Source organism: Rana temporaria, chromosome 4 (assembly GCF_905171775.1).
Source record: "Rana temporaria chromosome 4, aRanTem1.1, whole genome shotgun sequence".
NCBI lineage: Eukaryota > Metazoa > Chordata > Amphibia > Anura > Ranidae > Rana > Rana temporaria.
In genome coordinates, this window is record NC_053492.1 from 147,320,385 (window position 1) to 147,341,652 (window position 21,268).

A 21,268-nucleotide genomic window follows, 5' to 3' on the forward strand; every position below is an offset into this window, starting at 1 on the left:
TAGTGCTGCTTTTTTGTTTTAATCTATGTTAGGAACTGGTATCACAGTTTTATTAGCAGCTGCTCATTACTTTGCTGTCTGCGACCTACATATATTGTTATATACATTCAGTGCTGGAGGTCCTAGAACTGCGTTCCCACGCATTGCTCCTTAAAAAAAAAGCCCTGGCTGTGATCAGTGGCATCGGGAGGGGGGCTGAGGGGGCTGGGTCCCAGGCATGCACTATTCTATTGTTAGCCCTGAGCACCCGCACCGAGAAAGTACCTATCTGATCCTGAGCACCGCCGAATGCGGCAAGTGACATAGCAATACTGGGACCGCAGGACGTGTGACGTCCATCATAGGCGCTGCAGCCTCTAGAAGGTGAGAATTACAATGTGGCCTCGGCTCTACTCTCCTCCTCTGGCTGCCTGCTGTGATGATGTTGGGCACGCCGCACACCACACACTGCACACCACGGCTGAGCTGAGCTGCTGCAGGACACATGAAGTTTGTCTCTTGGTCAGGTAGGTCAGTGTATGTATGTCACTACCATCAGTGTATGTATGTCACGTAGGTCAGTGTATGTCAGGTAGGTTAGTGTATGTCAGGTAGGTCAGTGTATGTATCTCAGGTAGGTCAGTGTATGTATGTCAGGTAGGTCAGTGTAATGGTCAGTGTGTCAGGCAGGTGAGTTTAGTGGTCAGCATTGATGGGCACTGGTAAGCCAGGCAGCAACCAGAAAGTGAGCTTACCCTCCGCCACACAACCCCACCGCCCATCCAAAAAAAACTCCCCACTAAACCCAATCCCCCCCGGTGCTGGCCTTGGACTTCGGGCTGAAGCCCCTTTTCTTTTTGCCACCTAGCAATGCCTCTGGCTGTGACACTAAAATGGTAAATTTGTGGTAGATTAAAAAAAAATCAAGACCCAGTTTACTGGTGGGTTGGTTGGTTTTAAGCTCCAGATTACATGTGGAAGTTGCACAATTGTAAAGACATACTTTCTAATATTAATGCTGAGTCATTCTTTAACAGTAACCAACAAAGATTTCTGGGACACACCAACATTCCAAAACGAATTGCACTTTTCTTCTGATTCAGTAATGACCAATATAAAATAAACTCACAACGTTCCAGATCTTTGGTTCCTATATCAAAATTCAGTTCAAGTTACTTATTGGCCATCATAACATGTTGGCCCCATTCTCGTTTACAAATATGCAGAAAGCAAGTCTCACAAAAAGGCAGGCTCATGAATGAGCAATTAGATTGTCTATAATTAAATGAATCTTTCAACATTGTTTTTTCTGTTAAAATGTGTTCAACACTCAGATCATTGTACATCATTTGGGATGTGAGTTCCCTGCAGTGAACGATCCTAGCTATGGAATGCAAACCCTCTTACACCAACAAGCTGACGCTTTCCAGCCTCAAGTCTACAATTTTCCTTTTACACTTCTATTTGTTTCCCTTCGTTCTGCTAGTCATCTTTCAGAAGGCCTAAATCACCATATTATGAAATGAAGTTTTTGAATTACATCCAAAACATCCAGTTAGAGAGGCTGAGCTCACACCTAACTTTCTTCATATCTGCATTACTCATTCCATAATTTAAGTCACATTTTATTCATTAAGCCACAGCAGTGCTGGGGTAATTACTAGCTATAAACACATACTGAGTAACTACTTCCATTAATCAAGTTTATTGTATTCAGCTCAGTAGCTCTCCACCTCTTTAGGCTACTAAACATTCTCAATGTGTATTCACAGCGTATAGAAATGATTACACCCAGGAGATGAAACTTCTGTGAAGGTCTTATTGTACTTCTGTGGTTTGTAATACTTGTTACTTTCCGCCTTACATCACCTTCTATGGAAATACTTTTAGGCTTACTCTACACTGAAATTAAATATACTCAGTTCTAAATGTTGGTTCTGCGGTTTCTATTCAATTTCTACTCCTTAAAGTGTTAGTAAAATCTTTTGTGCCATTTTTAACGACAGGTAATACTTATGACAAAGCTTACCTGTAGGTAAAATTAACATCTCCTAAATATTCCAGCGAGCAGCAGCCGGCCAGTGATGTCACCGGTGCATGCAATCTGAAGGAACGGCATACCCCCATGCACGGGAGTGATGTCATCGTGGCTCAGCCAGTCAGATGGCCAGAGCCTGCGAACCCCGGAAGAAAGACCGGGTGAAGATGGAAGCCCTGTCAGCAGTGACAGCGTACCACTAGAGGGCTTCATTTTAAGGTAAGTATTTCATATTGTGCTAGTATGTGATGCATACTGGCATATTATGATTTTGCCTTACAGGAGGAAACTATTTTATTTATTTATTTTAGTTTTTTTTATTTAGAGACTTTACTACTGCTTTAACGAACCATCCTACTCCTAGAGGAGACATAATGCTTACTCCAGTGATGCCTCTGAAACACTGACATATGGGTGCTTCATAGCATCCAATAGGATTGTAGTATGTAATGCTCCTGTGTGTAAGACCTAACATACTCTGCTATCAGGCTAGATAAGTTTAGAGATTTGCAGTATAATTTGTATAATTCACAGAGCAACAAAACAAGATGCAAAAAATTTGAGCAAGAAAGGCATTCAGTTTATCCTACTAAGAAAAACATTTGTACCATTTAGTAAAAGATGGAGGACAAAGTGATGCTGGAGAAACATTCTGACCTTCTTACTACTAATCGACATACATCCCTCTATAGTCTTAAGCTCTTGGATACAAGAACAAAAGCTCTCAGTTACAAGAACAACAGTATTTCAAGCAGTGGAAATAGGGATTTACTTCCCTAGATAAAATGAGAAATTTAGCCATCTCTGAGATCTTTGGAGCAGAACCTCTAAATTAGAAAAACCCAGTTTTGGAGGTTTGATCTATTTATAATTCTTCCATGGTGAATCCATCGGTCATTTTTCATTTCCATCAGTCCAAACCCTCAACAGACTTATGTCATGTACACACGATCGGAATTTCTGATGGAAAAAATCAGACTGACTTTTTCCATCGGATATTCCGATCGTGTGTAGCCCCATCTGAGTTTTTTCATTGGATATTCCAATGAATTCCGTCGGAGTTTAGATATAGAACATGTTCTATTTTACTCCGATGGAATTCCGTTGTGATTTGGCCGGGCAAAAGCCTGATCGTGTGTACAAGGCATTAGAATCTGTTAGCTGCCCTGGTAATATCTTGGAATCCACCAGCAAGTCTGTCTACAGAGGAAGGAAAGGCTAGACTGATCTGCTTGGACTTATCTCCTGTGGGGCAGATTCAGATAGATCTGCGGATCTTTAGATCCGCTAGATCTACCTGGTTTACGATCCGCCGGTGCAATTTAGCGAGGCAAGTGCATGATTCATAAAGCACTTACCTCGCAAACTGCACCGTCGGATCCTAACTCCCCCCGGCGGAATGCAAATTCCGCGGCTAGGGGGAGTGTACAATTTAAATCAGGCGCGTTCCCGCGCCGATTTAACTGCGCATGCGCCGGGGCGAAAAAAAGCCCAGTGCGCATGCTCCAAATGACGTCGCTACGACGTCATTGTTTGCGGCGGGTACGTCGTTTGCGGCCATCGGTATTCCCGATCGCGGTACGCAAACGACGTAGAAAATTTAAAAATCGGCGCGGGAACGTCGGCCATACTTAACATTAGCTACCCCTCATAGAAGCAGGGGTAGCTATCCGCCGGAAAAACCCGAACGCAAACGACGTAGAAAACGAGCGACGGGCGGGCGTACGGACGTGAATCGGCGGTTTTCCTCATTTGCATATGCGACGGGTAAAAAATCGCGACGACACCTAGCGGCCGGCGGGAGATTACAGCCTAAGATTCGACTGGTGTAAGTCACTTACACCAGTCGGATCCAAGGAAGATCTATGCGGAACTGATTCTTATGAATCAGTCGCATAGCTCCGACGGTGGGATCTCACAGATCCGACCGTCGGGTCTCACAGATACGACGGCGGATCAGGAGATCCGCCGGCGTATCTCTATCTGAATCTGCCCCTGTGACTTTAATGATATGAAGATTCAAAATCATAGCAAAAATATTTTCAGAGCATAGATACATCAGGGTAAAGTGCTTTCAGATGTCTAAATGTAGTCAATTCTGATCAGTTGTACTTTCCTGTATTATAGCTTTTGTTTTGAAAGTTACTCATCGGCATTTAACTTTTTCTATATCCTACTAAAGTGAAATAACCCCTGTCTTCATTTGTTAAATGGTGGCTTCTATTTGTTCTTGGTCGACTATGTGTACTGTAACAAAAAAAATCTAGACCAGCGTAACTTAACATCAGGTTTCTTTATGTCTTAAAAATACCAGTCATAACCACGCTCCTTGACGGTCTTGTTTTTATTTCCTCACTATAGCTTATATACAAAGTAATACAATTATGATTACAGTTACGCCAACAACTTTCAGAAAAACAAACTCCCCAGAACAATGTGACCAACATTAAGGTTACTTGTGAAAGCAGTCTCTTAAACTTTGGGAACACAGGGTGCCATCGTTTCCTGCGGGACCGATTGACTTGTTCAACATCATTACGGTGCAGCTGAAACAGGTCACACACTGAACTCAAGAGAATGTACACTCCCAAATTTAGAATATCTACCAAGGGCGCAATCAAAAAGAAAAATGAATAACCAGCTATTCTTGCAGAAAGTTTATTAAAAACAAATTTAAAGCATATCCAGAGAATTGTATGTGCAATACAGAATGCCAGTAGAGGCATACCTAAAACAATATCCAGAAAAATTACACATGCACAAGAGAACAGCAGTAGTGGACTGCTTATGTGTTTTAATCCTGTGACTTCTTCAGAGATGTCTCTATGACACCCATTAACGCATCTGTAGGCTGAGGGGTTGGTGAAGACTCAGACGGTAGGCACTTGAAGGGAAGGCATGGCACATACTGTGGTTGATAATGCTTAGTTGATTATTAAACCATTCCAGATGCAATAACAGAGTCTCTTCAACAATAATAACCAAGCAGTAACACTTGAGGCAGTATATGGAACTCACAGCGGGAGAACAATACACCAAGGCCTGCAGCACCTGGCGCATGGTGTAACAGAGAAGTTGTCCAAGGAGCTCTGCAGCAATCCCTATGCTGTTCTTTCTCCTCTGAATCCTTTATATAAGTTAGATTCACTCTCCCTGTCAAGCAGGTTCCTGTCCCTAACCTAACCACACACAGAAAGCAGGCCAACCACAATGTGCCATAGCTTTTTGTAAGCTCTGCCCTCACTAAAGATGGCTGTGGGGCAGAGCTAAAAGGATTAGATATTCCTCTTATCTCCCACTCTCCTTGTAAGAAGGACCCAACATCGCAACCCGTGTAGGGAGGTCAACCTGCACCTGCCTACACATCTAATATGGAAGGTTAAATGGACATCATGTAGTCACCTCTGACAAAAGTCACAGGATGAAATGCAGAAGCGTGCCACAACTGCTGTTCTGTTGTGCATGTACAGTTTTGTAGATATGCTAGATTTTAGGTTTCAATAGTTTTTATTAAAGTTTTGTACACAAAGAGTAACAACAACAAAAAGGGGGGGGGGGGATCTCAGCTTTTCATTGTACAATATAAAACTTGTTTAGGGAATAGCATGTAGATTAGTCCATGACACTGGAGAGTCTCATTTGCCTCTACTAAATTGTCCAATATGACCCATCAAATTGGGCTAAGATCCAGTACCATAACAATAAACCATACACAGGCCACTGCATCTAGTCCCCCACGCCTATGTCATATCCCAACTCTCATCTGGTCACCTACCCGCTGGGAAAAGCAAGATCCCACTCCACCTATCGGGGGAGCCTAACCCTTTCCGATCATGCAGGCATCAACCCCAAGCTTCCCTAGTGAACAATGATCTGCCAAGGGTGAACAATAGAGTTAACCTTAACTATAAAGTCGAAATTCAAACCCCATACTATAGAGGTGTTAGAAAGAAAGGAAAGGAAAAGGGGGGAATAAGGGGAAACAAAGCAGAGAAGGTAAAGTTTTTTAATAAACTTATCGTATATTGATCTGGATATTCAAGGTTTTACAAAGTTAAACATATGTTCCTTTTGGAGTGCAAGTGTGTGGTGATCTCCTCCAGCTGGTCCATGAGAATTGAAAGCTAGTTGAAGATTGCTGCAGGAAGATACTGTTATGGGGGAGGCTGCTTTCACAAGCGCATTATTACCTAAATTAATGTTGGTCACATTGCTGCAATGAATCTGTTTTTCCACTAGAAATTACAAGAAAATTATTGGTGCGGCTGCGACAATTGTATTTCCTAATGTCATACCCAAAAGAAAATTTCTGTTTATGTTTGAAAGAATAAATTGAAAAAGGTACATTTTATCAATATTTTTAACAAGTAATACTTTTACACACGAATGTACTGTATGTAAAGTACCACGTAATTATATATTTATATGCCTTTATGAAGAGATTTCAAGTGTCCGCACAAGGATATTGTTGTGTTACCATAGTTAGGCCCTTTTCACACTACAAAATAAATCCGTTTTAATAATCCGTTTTAAAATCCGTCAGATAATGTTAAAAAACGGAAGTTATACGTCCTTTATAAAATATCATTAAAGTCTATGGGATTTTTTTATGTTCCGTAAAGATCCGTAATAGTCCGTTATAACATACGGACGTTAGTTATAACGGAATATGTGACGGGTCTTGCACTATTTTTTGTCAATTTTTTGTCCGTTGCAAGTAACGGATATATTAACGTCCGTTATATTTTAACATTGAAGTCTATGGCACATGGACGTTAGTAAATGTCTCCGTAAATGTCCGTTATGTTAACGGACATTAATTTTACTGAGCATGGATATTCAGGGGAACCCCGCTGTCAATTTAAAACAAAAATGACGTGCGGTTCCCGGTAAATATCCATAACCAGACCCTTCAGGTCTGGTATGGATATTCAGGGGAACCCCGCCGTCAATTTAAAACAAAAGTGACGTGCGGTTCCCGGTAAATATCCATAACCAGACCCTTCAGGTCTGGTATGGATATTCAGGGGAACCCCGCCGTCAATTTAAAACAAAAATGACGTGCGGTTCCCCCTAAATATCCATAACCAGACCCATTATCCGAGCACATTGACCTGGCCGGCCGCAGAAAAGAGGGGGGGACAGAGTGCGGCCCCCCCTCGCTCCTGAACCGCACCAGGCCACATGCCCTCAACATGGGGAGGATGTCCTTATGTTGATGGGGACAAGGGTCTCATCCCCACAACCCTTGCCCGGTGGTTGTGGGGGTATGCGGGCGGGAGGTTTATCAGAATCTGGAAGACCCCTTTAACAAAGGGGACCCCCAGATCCTGACCCCCCCCTGTGTGAAATGGTAATGGGGTACACTGTACCTCTACCATTTCACGAAGGAAGTAAAAAGTATTGTAAAAAAAACACAGTGACACAAAAGAATAAAGTCCTTTATTAAAAAAAAAATAAAAAAACTCCAGCGCTGAAAAATCCACTCGTTCCCGGCTTCCTGCGTTGTCCTGATCCTGCGACGGGTGCGGGTGATCTCCCGCGATGAGAAGATCCAGCGTCGGGTGATTTCCGCTCCAGCGATGTGAAGATCCATTCATCCGGCGCAGCAGCATCCCGGACCTCCTCTCACCGCTGGGCACAGCCCAGCGAATGAGCGGCTGAAGCTGTGACATTTCTTATATAGAGGAGGCAGAGCCACCCGTCACGTGACCCTGCCCCCTCTGACGTACCTCTGCTACATCACTGGGGAAGACCAAGAAGAGGAAAGGTCTTTCCTCGTCTTGGTCTTCCCCAGTGACGTAGCAGAGGTACGTCAGAGGGGGCAGGGTCACGTGACGGGTGGCTCTGCCTCCTCTATATAAGAAATGTCACAGCTTCAGCCGCTCATTCGCTGGGCTGTGCCCAGCGGTGAAAGGAGGTCCGGGATGCTGCTGCGCCGGATGAATGGATCTTCACATCGCTGGAGCGGAGATCACCCGACGCTGGATCTTCTCATCGCGGGAGATCACCCGCACCCGTCGCAGGATCAGGACAACGCAGGAAGCCGGGAACGAGTCGATTTTTCAGCGCTGGAGTTTTTTTTTTTTTTTTTAATAAAGGACTTTATTCTTTTGTGTCAGTGTGTTTTTTTTACAATACTTTTTACTTCCTTCGTGAAATGGTAGAGGTACAGTGTACCCCATTACCATTTCACACAGGGGGGGGGTCAGGATCTGGGGGTCCCCTTTGTTAAAGGGGTCTTCCAGATTCTGATAAACCTCCCGCCCGCATACCCCCACAACCACCGGGCAAGGGTTGTGGGGATGAGACCCTTGTCCCCATCAACATGGGGACATCCTCCCCATGTTGAGGGCATGTGGCCTGGTGCGGTTCAGGAGAGAGGGGGGGCCGCACTCTGTCCCCCCCTCTTTTCTGCGGCCGGCCAGGTCAACGTGCTCGGATAATGGGTCTGGTTATGGATATTTAGGGGGAACCGCACGTCATTTTTGTTTTAAATTGACGGCGGGGTTCCCCTGAATATCCATACCAGACCTGAAGGGTCTGGTTATGGATATTTACCGGGAACCGCACGTCACTTTTGTTTTAAATTGACGGCGGGGTTCCCCTGAATATCCATACCAGACCTGAAGGGTCTGGTTATGGATATTTACCGGGAACCGCACGTCATTTTTGTTTTAAATTGACGGCGGGGTTCCCCTGAATATCCATACGACTTCTGGAGCTGGACTTCAAGAAAGGGTGAAATGTTTTTTATTAACGGACGTTATAAAAGGAATGATATAACGGATGTATACGGATATATACGGATAAACATTATCCGTTTTCAATAAAGGAAGAATGGTAAAATATTTATCCGTATGTATCCGTTATTAAATCCGTTAATAAACGTCCGTTAATAGGTGTAATACGGATATTATAAAACGGACATACAATCCATAGTGTGAAAGAAGCCTAACATAGTTTGTCAGGCTAAAAAAAAAAACAGATGTCCATTGAGTTCAACCAAAAGTGTAAGTTTGTGTAACGTTAATCTTGCACACAATAACATCAAGTTTTTTGTGGTTGGGGCTTTTTGGTGCCCATGTGAGATTTACTACAGTAGATGGAAGCAGTGTGAGGAACACAGAGAGGTATCTTTCCGTATTTACTCCAAACATTCCAGTTGGAAGTACCGTCAAGTACTACTAACTCAAATGTGTGTTTATTAGAAATAGCCTTTCCCTTTAATTTAAAGGTGTAACCTGAACAGGGAGAAAAAGAAGATTCTGGGCCGGATTCAGAAAGGACTTACAACGACGTATCTCCAGATACGCCGTCGTAAGTCCAAATGTGCACCGTCGTATCTATACGCGTATTCAGGAACTGAGATACGCCTGAAATTTGCCAAGATACGACCGACGTAAGTCTCCTACGCCGTCGTATCTTGGGTGCATATTTACGCTGGCCGCAAGGGGCGCTTCTGTAGATTTACGCGTCAAATATGCAAATGACCTAGATACGCCGATTCACGAACGTACTTGCGCCCGTCGGATTTAGCTACACCGTTTACGTAAGGCTTACGTCCGGCGTAAAGTTACCCCTGCTATATGAGGCGCAGCCAATGCTAAGGTATGGACGACAGAACAGCCGTCAGATTTTACGTCGTTTACGTAAGTGGTACGTGAATGGGGCTGGGCGTAGGTTACGTTCACGTTGTTGCCATTGAGCCGTCGTATCTTAGGGTGTAAATTAGACGTGATTCTGAGCATGTGTGCGCATGCGCCGTTCGTACGACGCTTCATTTACATGGGGGTCACGATTCATTATAATACAACACGCCCACTACCAGCCTACTTTGAATTACGCGGGCTTACGCTGGCCCATTTACGTTACGCCGCCGTAACTTAGGGAGCAAGTGCTTTGTGAATACTGTACTTGCCTCTCTATGTTACGTCGGCGTAGTGCATATGAGATGCGCTACGCCCGCACAGGGATACGCCGATCTCTGTGAATCTGGCCCTCTATGTCCATACTTTATCATATGCTTCCACTAAAGTCCCTTTATAAGCCCGGAGATCAATGATGTCAAGCAATGCTTTCATTTTGTTACAAAGAAAAGATTCCAGATGCAGTTTAAAGGACAGCATAAAGCCATGTTTTATGTAGTACTTAGACTCCTACAAAAGATGTTAAATAAAATGAAGTGAGCTTGCCTTCAGTCTCATTGTATTACTTTTAATTGCCACAAGAAATATAATGTATATACATGTTAACATTGTTCCCTGACATAAACCTGAGATAAAGTAAGTTATCCCAAAACGTAACCAGTTATGCCCTAAAACTAACCATTTCTAGCTCTAAACCCTATAGTCTTTATATTTTTTTGTGTCTGTTAAAATAATAACCTTTAAAAAACTCACTGATTTCTGCTATTTGTCAGCAGGAGAAGTCATCTTTCCTATAATTTCTCTTCAGCTGTAAATTTTCTACTGAGAAAGACTATGGGGTGTTTTTCCCTATTGACCTTTTAGGACAGAATGGTTCTTAAGGCTTTGCTGGAGGCATCCATTTGGACAATAAATTATTTAGAGAAGTCTGGAGCAACTAGTACTGGATACTAAAAGGGGGTGTGACCTGGCAAAGCCAAATGGCAGGCCTCCATCCCTGATACAGGTTATAGGAAAGGAGAGAATTTGGGAATTTGAATGAGGCCTGCCATATCAAATAAAAATGGAATAAGTACATATCTGTAAATTAATTTATTTATTATAATCTAAAATTCCTACCAAAATTCTTAAATGGACATTGTATGAAATAAATCGGTAGTCGCATGACTAATGCCGCGTACAGACGGTCGTTTTTTGTGATGAAAAAAAAAACGACGTTTAAAATCATGAAATAAAACAAAGTTTTTGCCTACACACCATAATTTTTCCAAAATGCTCTAGCAAAGTGAGGTTACGTTCACCACTCTTTTCCATTGAAGCTCGCTTCATAACTAGCTTCTGAGCATGCGCGGGTTTAAAAACGTCGTTTTAAACGTTGTTTTGCCCACACACGGTCATTTTTTGTGAAACAAAAAACGACGTTTTGAAAAACGACACAAAAAATTCGAGCATGTTCAAATTTTTTTTTTTGTCGTTTTTCAGAAGACATAAAACAACGTTTTCCCCACACACGGTCATTTTAAATGACGTTTTCAAAAACGTAATTTTTTTTCATCACAAAAAACAACCGTCTGTACGCGGTATTACACTTAATTTATACTGCTCATAGCATGAAATACAAGTAATGAGTTGACATGATATACATAAAAAAAAGTGCCTAAAGGAACCAGATATGTCTTGGTATATAATAGCACTTTCATGGTGTTACAGCCACTCATTAGGAGTGTAGTATGACAGTATACTGTAAAGAAATTTCAACAATTAACCAGTTAAGGACCGCCTGACGCCGATATACGTCGGCAGAATGGCACGGCTGGGCACAATCACGTACCTGTACGTGATTGTATAATGCCCAGGTGTGGGTCGCGGACGCGCGCCCGCGACCCGGTCCGAAGCTCCTTGACCGCGGGACTCGCGGACCCGATCGCTGCTGGAGACCCGCGATCGGTCCCCCCGGAGCTGAAGAACGGGGAGAGCTGTGTGTAAACACAGCTTCCCCGTTCTTCACTGTGGCGCCGTGATCGATCGTGTGTGCCCTTATATAGGGAATCACAATCGATGACGTCACACCTACAGCCACACCCCCCTACAGTTAGAAACACAGATGAGGTCACACTTAACCCCTTCAGCGCCCCTTTGTGGTTAACTCCCAAACTGCAATTGTCATTTTCACAGTAAACAATGCATTTTTAATGCATTTTTTGCTGTGAAAATGACAATGGTCCCAAAAATGTGTAAAAATTGTCCGATGTGTCCGCCATACTGTCTCAGTTACATAAAAAAAAACGCTGATCGCTGCCATTAGTAGTAAAAATATATATATATATATAAAAATGCAATAAAACTATCCCCTATTTTGTAAACGCTATAAATTTTGCGCAAACCAATCGATAAACGCTTATTGCAACAATTTTTTACCAAAAATAGGTAGAAGAATACGTATTGGCCTAAACTGAGGAAAAAAATAGTTTTTTAATATATTTTTGGGGGATATTTATTATAGCAACAAGTAAAAAATATTGATTTTTTTTCAAAATTGTCGCTCTATTTTTGTTTATAGCGCAAAAAAAAAAACGCAGAGGTGATCAAATACCACCAAAAGAAAGCTCTATTTGTGGGGAAAAAAAGACGCTAATTTTGTTTGGGAGCCACGTCGCACGACCGCGCAATTGTCAGTTAAAGCGACGCAGTGCCGAATCGCAAAAAAGGACCTGGTCCTTTAGCTGCATTTTGGTCAGGGTCTTAAGTGGTCTAAAAAGGGGAGAAAGGTTATTTTCTCAAAGAAATAGCGACAGGTTAATAACTCACAACTCTGCCCCAAGACTGGGTCCAACCTCTGCATGGGAACTTGTGGGGATCTCATATAGGCTGTCTCCCCCGGGGGTTGAGGCAGGAAAACCCTCCAAGGACCAAGAGAAGCAGTCAAAGGAAGCCAGATGGCCACAGCACAGTCCAAATAAGTCCAAATGATATGTGTACAATTATTGTGCATGGTATCCTACAGGGAATGTATAAGAAAAAATATTAATAAATAAATGAGTAATAATGTGTGAATGTAAAGGGTCATCTAAGTGTTCCCACAAAGGGACTACATGATGGGTAATGGTAGGTATGAATGTGCCAATTAAAAAAATTGGATACTGTCCCTCAAATGATGTACCCCACCCAAAAAAAGGATGAAGGAGGTGATAAATTAACCCTGAATAGTTATCTGTGATATATGGTTCATAGACCAACTCATATCTGAGTACCCTTCCAAGTGATAGAACCATGCAAAGTGAACAACGGGCTGACTCAGGTGCATATATCCCCAGTCCAAGGCGGAGTCCCGCCAACGTCATGCTAAACAAGCCAATGCAGCACAAGGAGGCGAAAAGGCGGATCCCATCAGGTTCTGGTTCTCATAACCCCCCATAGGAGGGATATACACTATATTACCAAAAGTATTGGGACACTTGCCTTTATATGCACATGAACTTTAATGGCATTCCAGTCTTAGTCCATAGGGTTCAACATTGAGTTTGCCCAATCTTTACCGCTATAACAGCTTCAACTCTACTGGGAAGGCTGTCCACAAGGTTTAGAAGTGTGTCTATGGGAATGTTTGACCATTCTTCCAGAAGCGCATTTGTGAGGTCAGGCACTGATGTCGGAGAAGAGGCTTGGCTCACAGTCTCTGCTCTAATTGATCCCAAAGGTGTTCTATTGGGTGGAGGTCAGGACTCTGTGCAGGCCAGTTAAGTTCCTTTACCCCAAACACGCTCATCTATGTCTGTATGGACATTGCTGTCTGCACAGGTGCGCAGTCATGTTGGAATAGGAAGGGCCAATCCAAAACTGTTAACACAAAGCTGTGAGCATGTAATTGTCCAAAATATCTTGGTATGCTGACACCTTAAGAGTTCCCTTCACTGGAACTAAGGGGCCAAACCCAACCCCTGAAAAACAACCCAACACCATAATACCCCCTCCACCAAATGATTTGAACCACTGCACAAAGCAAGATCCATAAAGACATGGATGAGCAAGTTTGGGGCAGAGGAACTAGACTGGCCTGCACAGAGTCCTGACCTTTACCCAATAAAACACCTTTTGGGTGAATTAGAGCAGAGACTGTAAGCCAGGCCTTCTTGTCCAACATTAGAGCCTGACCTCACAAATGTGCGTTTGGAATACAGTATATATACAATATATATATATATATATATATATATATATATATATATATATATATATATATATATATAATACAAGATTTATATATCACCAACAGTTTGCACAAATCTTTACAAAGTAAGGGCAAACAGTACAGCTACAACGCACTACCAGAGAAATGAGATAGAAAAGATAATAACTGTGAGAAAAAAGCCGCAGTATAATGACGGTGGCTGGTCGGGAAGCGATTAAGCAAGTGATGCTACCGCATTGTGTTTTTCCTGCATTTCAGGTGTGGTGTGTTTTTGGAGCTGCACCATTCATTTTGAATGGGCCTCCTTCTGCACCAAAACCATTTTGTTGCACAACAATCGTGGCAAAAAACGCACAGCTTTTGGGGTGCTATTAAAAAATAATGGTACCACTAGTGTGTCGCATGCTTTGCTGCGATTTCAGTTTGCGAAAGTGTGAACATGGCCATAACGTGATTGTAAAGGCAGAAGGATTTTTATCTTAATGTATTCCGTGCATTAAAAAAAAACCCCCCCCATACTTACCTGAGCCTATCTCTATCCAGCAATGTTGTATGATAGACTTGGCTGAACAGGACTCTCATCTTCATTGGCTGAGACAGCAGCGGAGCGCCATTGGCTCCTGTCAGTCAGTGAGCCCATTGAGGAGAGAGAGGGGGTGGAGCCTAGCAGGGGCTCCGTGTCTGAATTGATACACGGAGCTGTGGCTCAGGTCGGGTGCCCCCAGCAAGCTGCACTCGTCAGGAGGGAGGGTCCAGGAGAGCCAAAGAGGGACACGAGAAGAGGAGGGTTGGGTTTACTCTATGCAAAACCACTGCACAGAGCAGGTAAGTATAACAAAGAAAAATAAGTAGACTTTAGTATCACTTTAAGTTGTTCACTACTTTTCCTATTCAGTAAACAAATTCAGTTTGAAGTCTATGGCTAAAAGATATCTAAGTAAACAAATCACCAAAAAAAGACCACTATGAAAATACCTTAAATAACCCCCTGAAATGGCAGCAATTTAATGAAAAAATATTTAAATTGTATCCACAGTATTTAACCACTTGCAGGAGCTGAATTAGTGGTCATTTGCAAGCACCCGGGAGGGCTGCAACCATTTATAAAATTCTTTAAAGATAGCTTCAGTGAAATTTGAGCTGTATTCCATTTGATCATATGCCTGGAATGTGGAATATGTTGTAACCTAAGACCTTCATTCATCAAAATAAATGGCCCTTAGAATTACAAGCATTTTCAGCCAAATGCATAGCTTTTCTTTACTTCCAAACCCATAGAATCCTGAACATTTAAATGCATTTGCACTAAAGCGATTGGCAAGTAGGAAGCTGGTTTTATAAAGAGCTGTCATATTTTACATGACCCAAGAGAACAACACCTTTCTGTTCTGCTGCTGTCGAAGTTAAAGCAGTGTCAGTTCTGCGCTTAATAGGATGCTGTTTTTTGTAGGTAAAAAATCGGCACATTTCTAGGAATCCAAAATTCTTTGAAATGAGGTTTGTGTTCCATGGTGTACTGTGCTTATTTTTATAAACTCTGCTCTGTATCCCAAAGACTGAATGTTGCTCTGTTTAAAATGCAGGATTGAATTTGTGCAAGAAACATTTAAAGCATTTCATGTGAAAGCCCTCTATGTAATAAAAAAAAAGCTTAATTCACATAAAATGTAAAGTGCTGAGAGTTGAACTTGGGGGGCTGGTTAACCATTTCCTCTTGGTAGCTTATGATAACCATTTACACAGGCACAATAATATGTTTTATTTAAAATATGTAGCTGCACAATTTTTGTGCTGCAATAAAGCAAATTGCTATGTTAGAAAATCTCTATTGCCTCGTACACACGACCATTTTTCCCATCGGAAAAAAATGCCATGACAGCTTTTGGCCGGGAAAACCAGCTGTGTGTATGCTCCATCGCAGTTTTCCCGACAGGAAAGCCGGCGGAAAAAATTAGAACATGTTCTCTTTTCTCCCGCCGGGATTCCCGGTGGTTTTTAAGCCGGCAGTTTACCTATGGGGAAAACCTGCAGTAGAGCATACACACGGCCGGTTTCCCCGACCAAAGCTCTCATGGCAGTTTTCCTGCCGAGAAATCCGACTGTGTTTAGGGGGAAAAAGCTACCGAGCAGGTTCTCGGTTTTCCCGGCGGACTTTTTACCGCCGGGAAAACCGATCGTGTGTACAAGGCTTAAGATAATGAGCACTTGCAAGTGCTCATTACCACTTAGAAATGAACCAATACACTGCCAGGTTATTGTATGTGTTGTTTGTAATGACACGTTTGATCCTGCAATTATATAAAAATATCAAACCTTATATTAGCTTGAGTTTGATTAACTGGCCAGAGGGTATATGACTCCTTCTAAAGGGTCTCCCAGCAAGGAATGTTGACCAAGTAGACTAGACTGCAAATAACGGTCCACATTGTTACCAACTGACCATTTCCTGACTGCTTAATTATCAATTAGAAAAAATAAAACAAAAGTTTACCAAAAACACATTACATATATTGTGAAATATGCTAGCTGCTGAGCTAATAAGCTTTGGAGCAATGAAGAATAAGATTAACCAACAAAATTTACGTAGGAGGAGCAAAGAATTCAAACTTGGGCCAAAATCAATGGCACTGCCTTCAGTATTTTCAGATTTACTCTTAGCCATTAGTCTGGAATGCTGCCTTGGAAAATTATATTTGTCAGATGAGTCCAAACTCTCTATTTCACTGACAATTAAAAAAAAGTTCATGATTGAAAAAGCTGAATTGAAAGAAAGATTTGGTTAATGAATATTAGCTCTTTTGTGGACAATACGGTTGTCTAAATTGGTGGTTTACATTAGACTCTCAAACTTTGGCAGTTTATAATTTTTTTGATATGACTACCAGGGAGAACAAGAGCTAAAAGCTTTATGGTTTACATATGCATTACAGACTGTGGTGTCCGTTTATGAAGCAGTGAAGAGCGGTGATCCCAGGGATCACCAGTGATCACAGCCCATAAACAGTTTATGAAACAGTGATAATCGGGGGGAGAAGTGTTTGAACTTGTTCTCCTGCAGATTATCTCTACACACAGTGAAGTCTCATAGACTGACACAGAAACGGACAGTTTATGAAGCTGTGATCTGAGCACTTCACTGGTGATCTGTGTCAGAATTCACACTCCCTGATTCACCAGCTCAGAGCTGGTGAAGCGGGGAGTGAAGAGGGAATCCCAGGGGTTCTGAGGAGGAAGGAGAAAGATTTTTAACTTCCTTCAGCCCTGGTTCACACTGGGTACGATTTGGAACGATTTGAGATGCGATTTGACATGTCAAATCGCATCTCAAATCCGCGGCAATTGTCGGCAATGGCACTGTCCTAATCAGTGCGACGCTGCATCTGCGATTTCAAAAAGTAGTTCCTGTACTACTTTTTGCGATTTCGGGCCGCGATTTACATTAAAATCGCGGCAAAATCGCGGCAAAATTGCGGCCGCAAAATTGCGGTAAAGTCGCGCATTTTACTGCGATTTTGAATTCGCAGCAGTGTGAACCTAGGCTAAACCTGTGTGAAGTTGGCACCCCATGTTTGTAAAATCTGAATAAAAATATTCCATTCGTTTGTGCTGGTTTGTGTCGCTAAAACGAGCATTTGTGCCGGTTTGGTTTCTGAGATATTAAACATTCAATTTAATGCAAGCCCCGCCCACTTTGCACCCCATGTTGCTGAATTTTTTAAAAAACGGCGCCATTCGTTTGTGCCGCGTTTGTGCTGGTTTGTGCCGCAAAAAGAAACGTTTGTGCCGCTTTGGTTCCGGAGATATTGAGCGTTATATTTTCTGTAACCCCGCCCACTTTGCACCCCATGTTGCTGAATTAAAAAAAAACTGCGCCATTCGTTTGTGCCGCGTGTGTGCTGGTTTGTGCCGCAAAAAGAAACGTTTGTGCCGCTTTGGTTCCGGAGATATTGAGCGGCACAAACGTTTCTTTTTGCGGCACAAACCATCACAAACGCGGCACAAACGAATGGCGCCGTTTTTAAAAAAATTCAGCAACATGGGGTGCAAAGTGGGCGGGGTTACAGAAAATATAACGCTCAATATCTCCGGAACCAAAACGGCACAAACGTTTCTTTTTGCGGCACAAACCAGCACAAACGCGGCACAAACGAATGGCGCAGTTTTTTTTTAAATTCAGCAACATGGGGTGCAAAGTGGGCGGGGCTTGCATTAAATTGAATGTTTAATATCTCAGAAACCAAACCTGCACAAACGCTCGTTTTAGCGGCACAAACCAGCACAAACGCGGCACAAACTAATGGTATATTTTTATTCAGATTTTACAAACATGGGGTGCCAACTTCACACAGGTCTTCCTTCAACCTCGTTCAGACCCCCCAACACTGTAACCATGTCCCCCTGTAATTTTTATGTGTATACATATATATACATAAATATATATAATGTATACATGTACATATATATAATGTGTGTGTATATACATGTATATACAATGTGTGTGTGTATACATATATATATTATGCAGGGGGACTCGTTATTTTAATTACATTAACCACGCTGTCTTTCAGTGAACTGAGCGGTGATAATTTATCACTGCTCAATAAACTGACATCTCCGTATTTCTGTGAATTTCTGGTCCGTTCTCCAGTGTTTGAAGCGTTGGAAGATCACTTCACTCCTCCAAGGGTGAAGCTATCTTCTCTGCTTCATAAACAGGCACCAGAGGAGAAAAATCTTCACCGTGAATGCCGGAGAAAGAAGCAGTGAATAGATTTCACTGCTTCATAAACGGACACCTGTATTGCACACATTTATGTATTAAGCCGCGTACACACGATCAGTCCATCCGATGAGAACGGTCTGATGGACCGTTTTCATCGGTTAACCGATGAAGCTGACTGATGGTCCGTCGCGCCTACACACCATCGGTTAAATAACCGATCGTGTCAGAACGCAGTGATGTAAAACACAACGACGTGCTGAAAAAAAGTTCAATGCTTCCAAGCATGCGTCGACTTGATTCTGAGCATGCGTGGATTTTTAACCGATCGTCGTGCCTACTAACGATCGGTTTTGACCTATCGGTTAGGAATCCATCGGTTAAATTTAAAGCAAGCTTGCTTTTTTTTAACCGATGGCTAAATAACCTATGGGGCCCACACACGATCAGTTTTGACCAATGAAACCGGTCCATCAGACCGTTGTCCTCTGTTTAACCTATCGTGTGTACAAGGCTTTACTGTCTCTAGGGTCAGTCATCTGCTAAGCTGCAACAATTGCACAATGGGTACTGTATGTTTGCAGTCTTGTCTTTACAGTGCTTGAGACCTAAGCCAAATATCTACCAAAGTAGGATCTTTAGAGAAGTTATATACACTTCACATTTTAACCAACCACTGGTGTGAATGGCTCTCTAACTTTGTGACAGAAAATATAAGGTATACTGAGTTTTCCAACTGATGTATATTTTAGTCAAAACTATATGCAGACCTGTCAATCCTTATGTTTGTTTAACTTAGCACCTGCAGGCGTGCAACATAAATTTGAAAGTAGGTTGGAAAAAACTGGGGTCAAACTCCCTGGTCATTCCAGTAAGCAATGAGATGAACGCTTTCTTTCTCGAGTGTCAAAATATACTCGATCAATACATTAAAATCGACATAAACGTGTGCTCTTTATTACAGTCTATACAAAATATATGCAACCATTTAAAAATGTCTAATTATACAGCTTTTTCATACCCTTAAATATAAAGTACAATGCACCAAGGACACCGTTTTGACCATTATATCTAACATCCTGTGTCTTTTGTATTTTCAAAGAAATACATATCCACAAATCCTTTCCCTCATGAAAGAAGAATGGGAAATATTTCAGTTTAGAAGACATGACTAAAAAGGTATTAACTGAAGTCATGTAATGATGCATACAGATCACTGATCCATAGAACAAGTTGTAGGTTTGTTTTGTAGAATCATATGGTAGCACATGTTACAACAATAACATAAAGGGCAAACTTTACAAAGAAACTCCCACTGTTTCAGATAAATAGAAAACTTTGGTTGAAACTTGTATTTTCTGAAGAATAATACTCGCTGAAAAAATGCTATACTACAGAAATAATCTGATTTAGGAAGAAGTTTTGACATACTGTAGTTGCTTATTTCCTTATCTTGCTTATGCTCTTATATATATATATGTTTAAGTTTATGTCAGGTTTTTTTTTCTTCAAATATACATATGTAGTCAGCAGATCCCTTAAATCCTTTTCAAGGTTTTATTTTTTTCTAAAAAAAATTAACTGCTTAACAAAAACAAATATTTTGTATAGAGCTCAATAGTTCAAGCTCACTTTATTACACAAAACCGAATCACAGAGCGACAGGGTTTGCTTTTAGGCTCCCTCTCTCTGACAGAATGGCCTTTCAGTCAGGCCTCATACACACGGCCGAGGAACTCGACGTGCCAAACACATCGAGTTCCTCGGCCAGTTCAGCACTGAAGCCGCCGAGGAGCTTGGCGGGGCGAGAGCTCCCATAGAACAACGAGGAAATAGAGAACATGTTCTCTATTTCCTCGCCGAGCTCCTCGTCGGCTTCCTCGGCCGAAAGTGTACACACCGCCGGGTTTCTCGGCAGAATTCAGCCAGAAACTCGGTCGGAAGCTGAATTCTGCCGAGGAAACTGGTCGTGTGTACGGGGCCTTAGACTCTCTTTAGAAAATCCATAATGTTGTGTGTCCTGGATGCAACATGTACTACATGGCCCGGATTCAGAAAGATGAGCGCATCTTTCTGCGGGCGTAACGTATCTCTGATACGTTACGCCGCTGTAACTTTGGGCGCAAGTTCCGTATGCAGAAAGAGCTTGCGCCCTTAGTTACGGCGACGTAACGTATGTGTGGCGGCGTAAGCCCGCCTACTTCAAATGGGGATGTTGTGGGCGTGTATTATTTAAATTTAGGATGACCCGGCGTTTTTGATGTTTTTTTTGAACAACGTAAAAAAATGCGCCGGCGGGACGTACGTTTCTGAATCGGCGTAAATACCTAATTAGCATATTCCTCGCCTAACTATACGGAAGCGCCACCTAGCGGCCAGCGTGATTATGCAGCCAAAGATACGACGGTGTAAGACACTTACACCAGTCGGATCTTAGGGATATCTATGCGTAACTGATTCTCTGAATCAGGCGCATAGATACGACCGGCCGCACTCAGAGATACGACGGCGTATCAGGAGATACGCCGTCGTATCTTGTATCTGAATCCGGGCCCATGTATTTAGGGTTTCACATTCCATTATATAGCATTGTTAGTACAGTGGTCTTAAGATTGCTGTAATATTAAGAGTAATCTCTTACCTAGTCTTAGTTTAAACTGTATTGCTTTACATCTTAACCATGAATCAGGCTT